Source organism: Poecilia formosa, unplaced genomic scaffold, assembly GCF_000485575.1.
Source record: "Poecilia formosa unplaced genomic scaffold, Poecilia_formosa-5.1.2 Scaffold7, whole genome shotgun sequence".
Taxonomy (NCBI): domain Eukaryota; kingdom Metazoa; phylum Chordata; class Actinopteri; order Cyprinodontiformes; family Poeciliidae; genus Poecilia; species Poecilia formosa.
The window spans coordinates 3,075,893-3,091,102 of record NW_006799946.1 but is presented as its reverse complement, the minus strand read 5'-3'; the positions used below and the strand labels follow the sequence as shown (position 1 = coordinate 3,091,102).

Below are 15,210 nucleotides of genomic sequence, written 5' to 3'. Positions count from 1 at the left end.
ACAGAGTCCACGTGAGGTGTAAATAGTCACTCTTAGTAATTTTGGTTGGGAAATCCAGTTAATCATTGTTGATTTGTGATTTAACACAGAGAGGGGAGGGGTTACTTTTCACCAAATTTAGATGATTTGTTTTTCGTCTTTTATCAAATATTGTTCAATCACAAGAAGTGTCATTGAACAACATGGCGAAACATTTTGGATTTCGGGATCTTTGGTTTTGAAATGGTTAAGGAATTCCACTCTGACTACAGAGTGAGAGGGAGGATGAGGAGAGTTATTGCTGCCAGAGAGTGAGAAGAAGAAGAAGAAGAGGAGGAGGAGGAGGAGAAACAGGAGGAGGAGGAGGTGGGAAGCGAATGAGAGTGAGAGAGAGTTGCCTGTCTGCTCGGCTTTGTGGGTATGCGAGTACATGTGTGTGCGCGCTCGGCTCGGCTCGGTGAGTGTATGCGTGCTGACACCTGGTGCTCGCCCTCCCTCGCTGCTCACATTGTGGAGAGCTCTCAGCCTGTCTGGATCGTTCTTTACCTCTCCCTCTTTTCCTTTTTATTCCATCCCTCTATCTTTTGTCCCTCTCTCTGCCTTTCTCCCCCTTCGTTGTTTCCTGCGCCTCTCCGTGTCCCTACAGCCTCTTCCTTTTGTTCCGGACCTCCTCCACCATGCTGCGGGATTTTTATTGACTGGCCAGACATGCGCTCGACTGACTAAGGTGAGCCGGATGAATCGGGGCAGGAGGGCGGATGGACCGCATTGATGTTTTGAATTCAGTTCTGAATAGAGGGAGTGGTAGGGGCAGTCTCCAGAAGAAAATAGGCACTATTCACCCTGTTATTTGTTTCTGTGTATTTTTGTTTGCTTTAGCCTGCAAGTCTGAGCAGCAGTTGATGGGAAAAGCCTCTGTGTAGGTGTCTCAGCTCGTACTTTGAAAGGTGAGGGGTTCAGCTGTGGGATTGAAGAGTGTCTGGGTGTTGTTTGGTTTCTGACTGGTGTCAGCAGCTGCTGGTTAAATCCCCACTTGATGATTTGTTTGTTCTGCACTGGCTCCTGCGCTTGGAGTCACCTTGACCCGGGCTTTCACAGCAATTTGTGTCTTAGCAGCATCGTGCCACACCTTAAGCATGAGATGCGTGTGTGTGTGTGTGTGTGTGTGTGACAGTGTGTGTCACTGATATAAAACACTAATGGTGGAAGAGATTTATGGTGAAAAGCAATCGGAAGAATAAATCCAAAACAAGTTATTGATGAGTATTAGAAGTCATGTTTTTAAGGTGATACTTGTCATTCTTCATCTCTTCATAAATACCTGCTTTGTTTCTTGTTCTATCCCTTTTCTTTGTCAAATGATTCTACTTTATATTAGATGGTCATCCATTCGGCTCTTTCTCACTTAAATTGGATATTAAAATCCGCTTGCGATACTTTTGTATCTTCATTTGTTGACAGACTTTCAGGAAATCTCTTTAAAAAGCTCTTCTAATTTTGACAAATACGTCGTGCCCTAATTTAATCCCCCTAAATGCGCACTATTTTCCTGAATTGTCACAATTATTTCAGTAATACTTATTTTTATCCAAAATCCTTTTTTGTTAGCCTTCACTCAGCAATCACATCTTGTATTTAAAGAGATGAACATTCCTAAATATCTAATATGTCCTCTAACTCTCCCTTTCGAGAAGTAAAACCAAAAGTAATTGAAAAGTTATTGCATTTCAGGAATTCAATTCAAAATGTAGATAAGTGTGAAGAGTGTTTTTTGTGGCATGGCCTACAGCTAATGAAAATTCATAATTTGCTTTTTCTAATATTTGGTGAATATTATAAAATACCACAAAAAAAACAAAAAACTAAACGCATTTTTAATGTGTCATGGAGGTAATCGGCCTGCAGCTCTACTCAATCTTGACTCTAGATGGGTTTTACAATCCTCTCAAGCCTGTGGTTGTCCTGTACATCAAAAATGTGTCAAAATAATAATAATTAACAAAAGATGGAACAAAATATGTATTGAAATATAAACATTGACGTAAACAAAGCTGGTCACTAAGGCCAATTGAAAAAGAACTACATGGAAACTGTCCTCCCTGCAGAACATTATGCTGAAGTTAAATCCAAATTGTGGCTTTTAAACTCTTAATGGCTGCAGTAAAAGGTTTCTTCTGCATAATTGATTGTTTTTGATGATTGTTTCCAATATTCTTTGGTTTGTCAATAAACAGAAGCGGCAAGGAAGAGAGGCATGGACGGTGGGTAAGGGGGGGTGAAGAGGAGAGCATCAACAGGGTGGTGGTCTGTCCTCAAATCTGAAAAAGAAAGTTTAAAGTTTGAAGTCTTTGATGGGAGACAGCAGCACTGACAAAAAGGCTACAGTTCAAACCAGAGGCCAAAGATGGACTGATTTGAAACCAAGCTCAGCATGGCCTGAGATTGGTTTCAGAGATCTGTAAATCGTTTCCCAGCTGACAAAAATTTGGTAAGCTGTGTCTTGTTCCGTTTTCTTTTAGTCTGTCCAATCTCATAAATAAAGTCAAGGTGCAATGTCTTTCCCCCTTTTTTTTTTCTAGAACAAATTTGCCAAATGTGTAGTCTTTGTGCAATGAATTGGTAAAACATATGAGTTTTAACTTTTTTACTTAGTGATTTTATAAGTTATTGAGATGAGCCTCTTTTATTTTTTTTTGTTTACTTTGCTTCAGACACCAGGCCTGTTCTCTGCTCCTCTCCACTCTTTGTCACACGTCTTCCTGTTTTCTGCCTCTCTGTCATCACTTGACTTGTAGTCCAACTCTCCTCTTCTTCCTCACACACTCTCTTCCGCCCACTCGGATATTTCTGGAGAACAAAAGGAGAGGGGAGTGGGGGCGATAAAACACTAGAGCAGGGAAGACTTAATGTACCAGCCCTGCGTAGGCTAATGAGTCTTCACCACTTTGTTTCTCGTTCCCTCCCTCCCCTCTCGTTTCTGTTCCCCAAGTCCTTGTGCCTCCCAATTTATCCGCATCATCTCATAACCAAATGTCCACCTCATGCCCTCGGGGTGCTCCCACCTTCGAGTAATTTTCTCCTCCATCATTGTCTTCTCCTTTTTACTCGGCCACTTCTCTCCCTCTTTCTCCTTCGTTTCTTTTTTTTTTTTTTGTCAATCTGTGCGCTGTAACATTTTCATCACGGCTTCTTTTTCACATCCTTCCTGCTGCTTCTCTGTTCCTTTCGTTCCTTCTGGAGTGGTTGTTTCGTCCCTCCCCCTCATCTTCTTTTTGTCAAGTCCCACTCGTTCCGCTCGTTCATCATCCATTTATGCTCATAATTGCAGGTGCTAAAACACTTTTAAATCTAATTTCTAGTCATCTTTTTGCTTCCTGGTGGACCTTGCTGTCACTTATACAAATCTTTTATGGAGAAAACGGATAAAGTAACTCTTTTTTTTATTTGATTAAATGGGACACAAATGAATTTATGTTTATAAAGGTATTTGTATGTTTTTCAGTCCACATCAGATATATTTTCCCCATCCACATCCTGTTATTTTTCCCAGGAAAGTGTCTTTCATCGCGACTATTGATCTGGATGGGCTTATTATGGTTGCTCAATGTCGCAAACTTTTAAATAACAGGAAGTGCCGTGACTTACTTAGCATGCCAATGTTACAGTGTTGGGATTTTCAAACAGGAACAGGAAGAAGTATGGAAGTAGCATGTATTTTGGAAACATTATACCTTTTTTTTTTTACCCACCGTCTATCTGTTGAACTAACCATTCATCCTGACATTCATCACTTTTGTTTTCATAACATTTAAAGAGAAACAGAGCGACTACTTTGCGAGTCTTTAGGAATGTTCACAATAAACTGAGCCGGAATCCTGCGAGTTGCTCTCTGCCCCTTCGTACACTGCTGTGTTAGCGAAGGGGAGTGTTGGTTCCTTTCACAAAAGCAGTAATTGCGAGAACCACAACTGTGAGACGTGGACTGCAAACCCATTGCGGCCACATGCACCTCCGCTGCTGTCTCTGTTTCATGGTATCTGTCTTCTCGTCTTGCATTTAGAGCAAAATCTCCTTTGTCTGATACCTCCGCCTTTCCTTCTCTCCAGTTTATGGACAGCAGAACTCTGAGTGGTTTTGACTCACTAGATCAGCGTGTTGGCTATCTCAGATCTTTTAGTTGTGCAAAATGTATGGTGATTATTGCTGTATGAATTTATCATTATCCATTCTTTGACCAGAATGAAAAGTCCCTTGTTTTTTGCTAAATAGCTTGTTCACACCAGCACAGATGCAAATCATTTTAATGTAATCTCCTCTCATCCAGAGGTAAACAGCAGAGTTATCTTTAGCAGCTCGTTTTCAGTCTTGTGACTAAAATGTAATTATGTTTTAGCCCCAACTCAATCATCTGTAGCAGAGATATTTAGAGATCTGCTTTTTTTTTTCTTTTCTTTTTTTCCAAAACACAACTCCAGTCTCAACTCTTGGAGGGCAAATGCAAGTCCAAGCATTGACATTAGACCGCTCTCACACCGGACGCATACTGTCTGGTCTGCCTCAAACACAGAACTGCTCTGGATACGAATGCAAAATATTAGGAGATTTTATTAAAAATATTAACAATTTACATCACTGAACTCCAATCCAACATGAAAAAATATAAACCGCAATAACTATGCGATGTAATGTTTAACCAAGCTAAAATATGAATATATTTTCAGTGGGCGCCAACATAAACATGTAATTAGACACGCACACAAAACTGGCAAACGTCAACTGTAAAATACTGAATCATAACTTGCACTATTTTCACTGCTATAAGCGTATCCTAATGGGTCTGAGAGCATACACTGTGTTTTCATTAATGTGTTTCTTGGAGTAACAGGCCTGATTTTGACTGGGGCTGAACCACAATTACATTTTAGTCAAACGTCTGAAAAGCTCAATTAAAATGAGCTGCCAAATAATGACACTTAATGCAAAGCTGGCTCTCTTATTTGATTTTTTAACGTACGCTTTAATACAACCTTGCATAAAAATGTAATTATTTGCCAAATAATGCTAAGTTGGACACCCTTAATGCAACTTTTCATGCACATTTGCATTAAAAGTGTCATCGTTTACCGAATGACACTTCATGACAACAGTCATAAACATTCATGAAGACTCCTTCATGTTCTTAATAGGTGTTATGTCATGTCTTATGCACGCCCCTTCGAATAAAGTGTTACCCAAGTTTTCTTATTTGAAAGTTAAACATTGAGTAAGATTAGTTTGGTGTCATGAAAGAAAAACTGCATAATGTTCCTATCCAGAGCTACTACACCTATGTGAGATAACTACTCATGATGCGGCAACCCTGCAGCGCTAACAAAACATCTCGGAGGCACATGAGCAACGGAGTTTCATTTGCTTTTGGCAGGAAAATACAATAATTCTAAAACTACGAGAATAAAACCAGGACTTGTATACATTACACATCTCTGACTTGCATGTTTCTTGTGCATGACGCAGTCTCAGAGTGTCGCTCATCAAGTGAAGGCATTTCATTTCTAATTGAGAGATCCTGAATCCAAGCCTAGATGCTCCACTTTTTGACAGCCTGAAAACAAAACAAAAAAAACAACAACTAACAATCAAATGTAGATTTAAAATACAAACTGTTTAGTGCAATAAAATCAGCTCCGGGTAATAAGTGCATGCACCCTGAACACAATGATAACGATGCGAAATTGTCATACTGTGACAGCCCCAAAATATGAGCTGCAGAATTGTAAAAATGAGTGAGAAATTGGACAGGAAACGATGGGAGAAAGTCGTCGACTGAAGTGATATTTTAATGCTGTGTTTTGTGCCAGTTAATGGATGAGCTGTTGCGTCACAAACACTTTGCAAATGCTGCCAGAGTGACTGATCTGGTTCAACATCACGTTAATTACAGTAAGAGAGGTGTTTGGGGAAAAAAAAAATGGTGTGAAAAAATCCAAGTACAAGTATTCATAAATAAGTGAGAAAAAAATAGGATAAATCATAATCTTTCAGACATTGCTTGTCTAGGGAATGCAGAGTCAGACTGCATGTTCTGAACAGCTTCTAATGATTGATTTATTTATAAGAGCTCAGGGTGAGGTACAAGCCATGACCTTCGTGGTTTCATTCTGTTCTTAGAAGTGTTTGAGAAGATTTCGATAATTTAATTCTCAATTTAATTGCCTCATTACATTGAGATTTCACTTTAAGCTAAATGGGGGTGGGGAGACATTAAACTAACCCGCTGCTAACAAAAACCAAATGTATTTGTTTCTTCTACACTGTTTAAAAGAACGAAACCCATCTCTTGATGTCCACTTGTCTCTTTAATGGTCTCCTGCCACGCAATATTAAGTGCCCAGCTGACGGCAACCCTTTATATAAAAAATTGATGCATCAGAGCAGGATCTGCCAAAACTAATAAGTGTCTCTTTCTCACAGACACACACTTATCCATAAGCTAAACTGAAGTCTATCTAAGCTTCACACTTTTCGCTGGACTTCTGCATTCAGCAAAATCTCAAGTTATTCAGCAGTTTTTAAATGTATTATCTGAACTTAATCTTACTCGCTTCATCAAGCGTATCAGAAAATTGCCATTTTCTAACTGACTTGTTACCTCTTTTTATGTGAATGGAGAAGAAGGTCCATTTCAATGTATGTGCACATATATATTCTCACCTCTAAATATAGCCCGGTATATGGTGAAGCTGTCATACTGGTGATAAAAGATACGCAGCCGCAGACATTAGCCTACTTTCTCCACGCCCTGTGGAAGTGTTGGTGTCTGCTGTGCCTCTGCAGCTTCCTTTTATTTTTTAATGTCCATTTCATTATTCAGGCCTTCACGCCTTCACTTACAGACTCGTCTGTTGCATTTCAAGTATACCGCGTTGGCATTATCTGCGTGTATATAAGCACATGTGGTTTTTCTTCCACCTCCTGTCGTCACAGTGACGCCGAACACAGAGTGAGTTATTGCATCACTGCGGGTGAGAACTGCTGGAGCGAGCGACGGTCTTCCTTCACGCGTTATCCGTTAGTCGTTCTCCGTCTCGTTTTTTTTTTTTTTTTGTTTCTTCTCTGGGCTCCCGTTGGTCATTTTCAACTTCTGGTTGTTAGTTCCCCGCAACCTCATAGCTTTTCCTTTGCAGACTGACGAGCAAGATTCAAAATGACACTTCACTCGTCTGCCCCTGGCCAGCTGTTGTCGAACATGGTGCAGCGCCTTTACCGCTGTTGCTTTTCTTTGCCTCTGGTTGTGCTTGAGTCATTGCACGCTGTGTTTTATCTGCTACCCCCTTTTTCATATTCAGCTGGTGTCACACAAAGGGAAGTGGTATCTCTTGTGCAAATAAAAGCATAAGAAGCTTTGAATCATCAAATACAGAAATAAGCTGAAAATGGTACTCTTTCATTTTGAAGTTTTTTAACCAAAATCGGTCTTCTTTTTTTTTTATTTTTTTATCTGAGGCTGTTTTGTGTTGGTGAAAAGTAGCATCCCCCCCGTTACGGTGAATTCCATTAAATGATGACTAATTTCAGGGTTGCAGCTCTTTCAACATGAATATCATCAAATAGCCACTCAACAGAATGATTAGTCATGCAGCCTGTAGACGGTCCATGGAAACTAAAACTGACTTCTGCACAACTCCCCGAGACAGGATTCGGTCTTTATACGTGTCACCGTGCGCAAATCCGACGCCTGGAGCCGTGGCATCAACACTGGATAGAGTTTAGCCTGTTTCTCTGAATGTTATTAAATTTCTTGAACTTTACGCAGCCTATTTATGTTAGCCGACCTCTGTGATCTGTGGAGCTAAATGCGGTATGTAATTTAGAGAACTCGTTTTTAGTGAACTCGTTTGTTCTTTGGCAGTTTCTTTTTCATTAAATCTAATAGTAGACTTATCAACAGTCTGAAATAAACAGGAAAAATAATTAGTGCTGCAGGCGAACCAGTGCGTAACAATGCAGCGAGTAATAACCGCAGAGTGGCTCATAGGAAAGCAGTGAGACTTATTTTTATTATGGGTCTTTGTTTAGGTTTTTGTGTTTTGTTTTCAGCGCTCTGGGCGGCAGATAACTTTTGAAACAAGCATTTCTTATATCACATTGAAACCAGTAGCTTGCATGCACTGTCTAGCACAATATCAGACTAACTGCGATGTTCATTGATTTGTTTGGTCAATTAGAATGACCCGAATTGTTTGCATTTATTTAATGCTGCAATAATGACTGAGAGAAATTATTTATCTGAAGTTTAAATGCAGGGCTATAAAACATTTTTACCATCTTACGATCAATTTAAGCATTACTCAGAGATAAGGTCCTGGCACAGTGGGTCACTTGGATTTAAGTTCACACTTGAAACGTTTTGTACAGACTTGTGTAAAATATCCGTTGTCATTCTAAATCTTGGAGATTTCGAAAAATCGTTCACAGAAATTTTGAGTTTTTATTTTTTTTTTCTCCCATATTGTATGAATAGTTCCATTGTACAGGATTCACTTTGCTCACCTGATGTAAGTAAAAGTTCCCACGTCTTCCAAAAGAAGCAAGATTTGAGTGTGTTACAAATTTCCGTTCCTAAGCTCACAAATTGTCGTAATAACAGGAGAACGCTTTAAGCAACAGAAGCAAATTTTAAGCACTCCTCTAAAAGCGCTGTATGGTAATATTCCTCACAGTCATTAGGCAATTTAAAAGCCAGTAGAAATCATCCACAATAATGAATGAACTGTGACTGCAGCAGGAGCTCCTTTTCTTCCCAGCCTCTCTGTGTGAATTCATGAGGATTCCAAGTTTTTCTCATTAAACACTCTTCGCCGGTGCAGAAAGTGGCATCTGCAAGCTTAGCGGGAGTTGAACACTCCCCTTCTCTTGCTGCAAACACCCTGAGGTCAAAGGGAACATGGGATGATGTTGCTCTAAATAAAGAAAAAAAATGCACCACTATGCCAGGTTTCATTTACAGCAAGCTTTCAAATGTTCTGCATTTTGCTTATAGCTCAACTAGTCCTGAAACAATTAGTCAGGAGCTTGATATGTTCAATAGAGCATTAAAATTATTTTTTAGTGCTCTGTTTTTCTGAGTTTTTAGGCAGAACATAGAGTGGAATTTACAGGGACACCAACCACATTTAACTGGAAAAACACATTTTTATTGTAGATCTGATTTTATGAGTGTCTCACCAGTTAACCAACTTTAACTGCATATTACTTTCTATAAAAACTAGTTTGATTGCTTACTTGCTTCCTTTTTGACTGACTTCCTTCTGTAATCTTTGTAATAAATGACAAAACAGAGATGCTGGCATTAGAATGCTAGCTAATGCTAGCTAATGCTAGCATTCTAACATAGAATGCTAGCATTAGCTAGCGTTCTAATTTTATACTTGGATAACATTAGCTAATTCTAGCTAATGTTAGAAAGCTAGCACAAGCATTCTGATGTTATCAATTTTCATTTCTTTGTTTTTACCTGGTGGAGTACCTCCTAAGGCCAGTCAGCTGCTTCATTTATAACAGATAAAGAAAGGCAACCTGAAAATATGCAACAACAAATTCTTCAGACCAGAAGCCATATCCAGTTTTTATTTCTCTTTTTGTCCTCTTCTTGTTTGTGATAGAGCACACAAAGCTGAATATGTATCCAATTCCGCTTGGTTATTTTTGCTGCGTGCTTTTTCATTTCTGTGCTCTGTGAGGTAACCCCAGTGGTGTTTCAGTCTGAAGGTAGGAGAGGCTTAATGTAGCCCCTCTCATTTTTTCCAGACTCTTATTCACCGCCTTTATTTTTATATGTTTTAAACGAATCCCACCCACTCAGTGCTGCAACATAGCTTTATTCAGCATCAAATGGCAGCGTAGGAGTTGGGGCATATCAGTTCTTTTTTTTTTTTTTTCCTGTTTCACTCGCTTTGTTGCACACATACACACTCTCCATTTCTTCCTGTTTCCTCCATCATAACACCTCCATCCATCCAGGACACTGCTGAGTCGTGGTGCTGTCAGCCAGAGCCTGACGCACTCAGCCACTCTCATATGCGTCACCTCTCTGGCCTGTCGCCGCCACCATGCTGTTTGCTGTCCTTCAGTTGTACAGAACCTCAGTGGCCAGGATAGGAGATGCTCCAGGCTTTCCTGTAGGGTAGGGGGAAGGTATAGTGTTCCTTCATGCCAAGACTACACTTTCTGTTCTGTGTTTTGGATAAGTTAAGGCCAAATCTTTGGTTTAAAAAAATGCCCACTGCATCTCAATTAATTGTAATATTGAAAAAAAAAAATGTGTAGAATATTCTTAGACAGGGCTAATTTTGCGTGGATTATTTCTTTAATCGTGGCCCTCTGCTTGTCTGTGGGTCGGTGGTTTAGATCAGGCCAATTTGACGGTAACCAAGCCCAGTGATATCCTGAGCAGGTAAGCTGGGGAAACAGGGAAAACAAAATGCACAAGTAGACGGTTAATAAAACAGCAGCTGACATAGTTCCCTAAAAAACTGGAAACTTCACTCTGGACATCAAGCAGCTTGCACTCTGTTCCTCTCTGATTCCAAACTCTGGGACCAAATTAAATACTTTTTTTTTGTCATCTGAAAAGAAGATTTTTCAACCACATTTTCACCTTTTACTCAACTTTCCATTACTAAGCCTGGAAGCAGTGCTCTCTAAGTAGACAGCTTGTGTAGCAATTATGTTTTTTGGTCAATCCTGCTTGGAAAGGGCGTTGGTCGCTTTTCTGTCAGAAGTCATTCTCTTGATTCTGTAATTAAGAGAAAGACTTCATGAGATACAATTCCTGCACCAGATATCCATTTTTTTAAATCAATCTTGCATAAAATTTCTTTAAAATCAGATCTACAATATCAAGGTTGACATAAATCAATACTTGAAGTCTCTGACTAGGTTGTATATTGAATCTATATGATGAATCAGTTTCTGAGCAAATGAATAGAATCACATTTTTTTCATATTCCAGTTGATGTAGTTATTTGCAGAGTTTAAAATGACTGGAGTATAGAAAATATGTCTAAAAATGTACGCACATATATACAGACTGTTCTAATTATTCTTGCGCTGCCTACTTTAAATAGTCAGTACCCATTTAATATGAGTATGTCCCAATACGCTCAATCCATAAACCATTTTATAAACATGTAAGGACTTTTAAAAGTGTTTCCCAAAAATATTAATAATGAAACTAAATGTATCAGGAAAAATAGCCCACAAAAACACAACGCAAACTGAGTAGGTTGAACAAAGTAAATAGCAGCAAAGCTGTGGTGAAGTAAGAGCTCGCTTTTTTGAATTATCCTAAACTGAAATAGTTAAAATAAAAAAAAAATAGAAACAATTTTTCAGTCACTCGACTTTAAACCAACTGAGGTTGGTCAAACTGGAAGAGAGCAAAGAAAGAGTGGTACAAAAAAAAACTAAAGGAGCAGCTTTTATGGAGCTTAATCATTAAAATATACAGTAAGACCTGCCCTGGTATTTGCTTTTTTTTTTTCTTTTTTTTTAGCTCTCCAGTTTATAAAGAAAACAAAGAGACATAACCCTGTTACACTTTGGGCTTTACTGGCATACGGAAATTTCTTCTTTTATTGCATCTGCTGCTGGTTGGTAAATTGGAAGATGCCACTGATTTACAGTTTGCTCTCTGCGGGTAAACCAATTTGCAGGCACAACAAGGAAGCAACAGCTTCGGCAACAAAGATTCATCTGCATTATTTGCCCTGCTGGTACTTTAGAAAGCACAATTTCTTTTGTTTATGACCCTTTAAAGAGGAAACTTTGAAAAACTGAAGGGGAAGTATGTTTGCTTTTTTATTTTTTGCTTTTTTTTTTACATTGGATTTATATCTATGATGCACAAAATGAGATTGTGAAAACCCATTTTGTGCACTCAACATTGTTTTTGTTGATTTGTTCACTTCAACAGGGGGTTTGCCTCGGAAAAGTTCAGATCTGTTTACTACCCACACGGCGTCCTGTGTTTTGCCTGCTTGCGCTCTGACTGACCAGTTTTCTGTTCTGTAAAAGAGTAGATCACACATTAATCAAAAATGATATAGACATTGTCCTACCTCCAGTTAACAGCTTGTGAAACTGCTGCCTGTGCACTTGCATTATACCATCCACACAGACTCACAACAACAATGATCCATAACATTATGTTCTCTCTCCTGGGAGTCTTCCGACCCACTTGCAGCCTGTCCTCCCTCAATATCAGACTTCTTAAGAGTTGACAGGGTTGTCTTTTAGCCTGTCACTGCAGGTAATAGAGCCTGTGACAAACACTTCACACCCTCAGCCTTGCAGATCCGTTTGGATCACCCTCAAATCGCCTAAGACTTGACTGATTGGCTGTCATGTGGAATTTTCTCCAATCGGTATGCATTAAAACTTCATAATAGAAGAAAGTAATAGTTTGATCATGTCAAATTTAACATTCCTTTTTTGTGAAAATTACAATTCTATAGTTCCCACTTAAGTTGGTTTTACTCTGGTAGGAAACCTGCCAACATCTGTTTATTTAGTGCAGCATGAATGCAGCCATTCAGTTTGGTATGAGGTGCTGTACTTACATGAAGGTGTGTTTGACTCAAACCAGAATCGCCTATTTGAAACTTAAGAACTGGTTGTTGCCCCAGTTGGTGTCAACAACTGCCATAAAGCATTTGTGATCATTTGCAATGATTCTTTCACATTACTGAGATTGAATTTTTCCCAACTTTGTGACTGAACTAGTGTAAATAGCCAGTCGGAGGTAATACCAGAAAACCTCAGTTGGATTGAAGCCCCAGATTAAGACAGTCCATAATCTTCTCGTTCTTTTTGACACATTCAGAAGTGGACTTGCTAGCATGTTTTGACTCGTCGTCCTGCTGCGTAACCCAAATGAGCAGTGATCAGAATCCATGGTTCCATCAGCTGTGCCAAGTTGTCCAAGGTGTAAAGCAGCCCCAAATCATCACTCTACTACCACCATATTTGACTGTCAGTGTGGTGTTTTTCTTCTGAAGAATTTCCTTTTTCCCCCTAAATGTCTTTAGGGATCACCAGAGGATTGTTTTGGCAGATGTGAATTCGGTATTTGTGATATCTTTCGTCCACTGTGGTTTTGACCTGGGAGCTCCCATCAATGTCACTTTAGCAGTGCTTTAGGTGTTGTTTGTGATTTCCTGTGTGAGTCATTAGAATAGTATTTTCAGTAGGCTAATGACTCCTATTAAGGGTTAATGTTCTTCCGCGCATTCTGCATTTTTAGAATAATGGCTCTCATTGCAACTCGCAGAACTCTAAAAGCCTTCGAAATGGCTTTGTAACTCTTTTCAGACTGGCAGATGCCAATAACTTTAACTTTATTTGTTTTCATGAGATTGGAGCATGCATTGTGTTACTTTTTTGGGATCTTTCAGCCTTCTTCATGCTGTCAGACAGTTCCTATCATTAATTTCTTGAATCAACAGGTTAGGCAGTTATAAGGGTTGGGATTAGTTTTTTTTTTTTCAAACTAGTTTTGCAATACATTCCTTACGAGCGTGTTCCAAAGAGCTCTCGTTTCTTTACCAAAACACACATTTAGCCGTTGAAATGTTTTGTTTTCACTCTTTATAAGTCACAGCTTGAATTTTTGCCCCTAAGACTATCATCGTCAAATTTCCAAGTACACTAAAAAGGTCTGAAATTTATAAATGGGCTTCACAACAGCCTGCAGAAGGATATAGTGTCTTTGTGTAGCTGAATGCCACAGTATTGTAAGCTGAGAGGTACTTGTAGAAGAAAATGTTACTTCAGTTTTCTGCTTTGAGCACAAACAGAGGGAAAACACACTATTCTAGAAATGTTAAAAGTATTTTATCCTCATTTTTATTAGCTGTGCACCTGTATATAAAATGCTTACACAAACACTATTTGGGGAAAAAAAATATCCGAGAGAAAACTTTGACAAACATTGTGAATCAGACCTGACTAAGCCGATTGCATTTCTGGCACACATTTTTAAATCATCTCCAAAGACAATATTTATTGTCTTATTTTAGAGAAATGACTAAAATTGCTGCTGAGTCTGTATTTGAACTTTTCTATTGTCATGATTATGCCATCCTGCTGCGTTTCAATCACTGCTTTCCTCTTGAATTTGTCAAAACAAATGTCTGAGTTGCGGATCCCAAGCCACAGCTGTTCTGAAATCGTCTTTATACCAGAACCAAAAGCAGAACTAAAATGTAATCCAGAGCACTACACATTGAATGTCTGTTAGATATTTTGTCACATAACTGCAGAAAAGATAGAAACATCAATATCTTGGTGTACTGCAACATAAATCCAAAAATGCAACTAGTGTAGCCATTATTTCTTCAACTCTAGGATCTTTGCTTCTCTCCTTGTTTATGTGTAGTGATTTGGATGAAAGTGGCTTCTTATTGTTGCACATTGGCAGGATGTGAGAACCCACCCGCTCTCCTGCGGTGGATCAGGCCCAGATCACAGCAGCGGAGGAGAATGGGCTCTTAACGAGCTCTCCAACAGAAGATGTGTGTGCGTGTGTGTTTATCTTTTGTATCCATGCAGACATTTCTGTGTTAGCTCACGCTGAGGCTCGTGCTAATGAAGACTTCTGCTAAGTTTAGAACTGAGCAGATGTCGACACAGTGTGATTCATTAAGGTGCTCCACTTTACAGTGAATCTGATTTTAATGCAGCTATAATGAAAATTAAACCTGATTAGGACAGAGTTTGTTTTGAGGCCTGCAGATGTTTTCACACAGGTGGATATGAATCAGCAACATAGTTGTGTTGTCCAAGAAAGTGATTTCCAATAAAATACCAATATTATTCTGCAGCTTCAGTTTAAGTTATACAGGAAAACATGATTCTTAATCACAATGCAGCGGCTTTTGTGCAAAGAAATCCCAACAATTTTCAAAAAAAATGTTCTGGCATTCACAACCATGCCATCCATTCTTGAAGTCAGAAAACAAACTTGATTAGAATAATGCAGCGCAGAACAAAAATAAAAAAAGCGTTAAATGGAGCAAGGACTACATTTTGTCTCGACAAAACTGTCAACTCCCTACAAAAAAAATAAAAAAAATTCAAACAAAGGCTTGTACTCATTTGTGTGTTGTCTTAAATAATTAGCGTTCATTTTCACACTCTCCTTTGACAACTGTCTCAAGAAAACTGTCCAAT

The 15,210-nt window shown here is 39.0% G+C and overlaps 1 protein-coding gene across 11 annotated transcripts in view; it reads left to right on the top strand.

Annotated features, from left to right (window-relative positions):
* The window catches only part of tanc2b (tetratricopeptide repeat, ankyrin repeat and coiled-coil containing 2b), a 163,286-nt gene that overhangs the window by 57,166 nt on the left and 90,910 nt on the right, over nucleotides 1–15,210 (top strand). Inside the window, exons 1-2 of one of the 11 annotated variants that reach the window (XM_016681532.1) lie at nucleotides 420–436; nucleotides 626–706. The exons of 9 other annotated variants lie outside the window; for them this stretch is intronic. The gene's annotated coding sequence lies outside the window, so the exon portion shown is untranslated. Of the gene's footprint in view, nucleotides 1–419; nucleotides 437–464; nucleotides 707–858; nucleotides 927–15,210 lie in introns of those variants that run through there. One more of the 11 variants, XM_016681533.1, reaches the window with a different exon arrangement.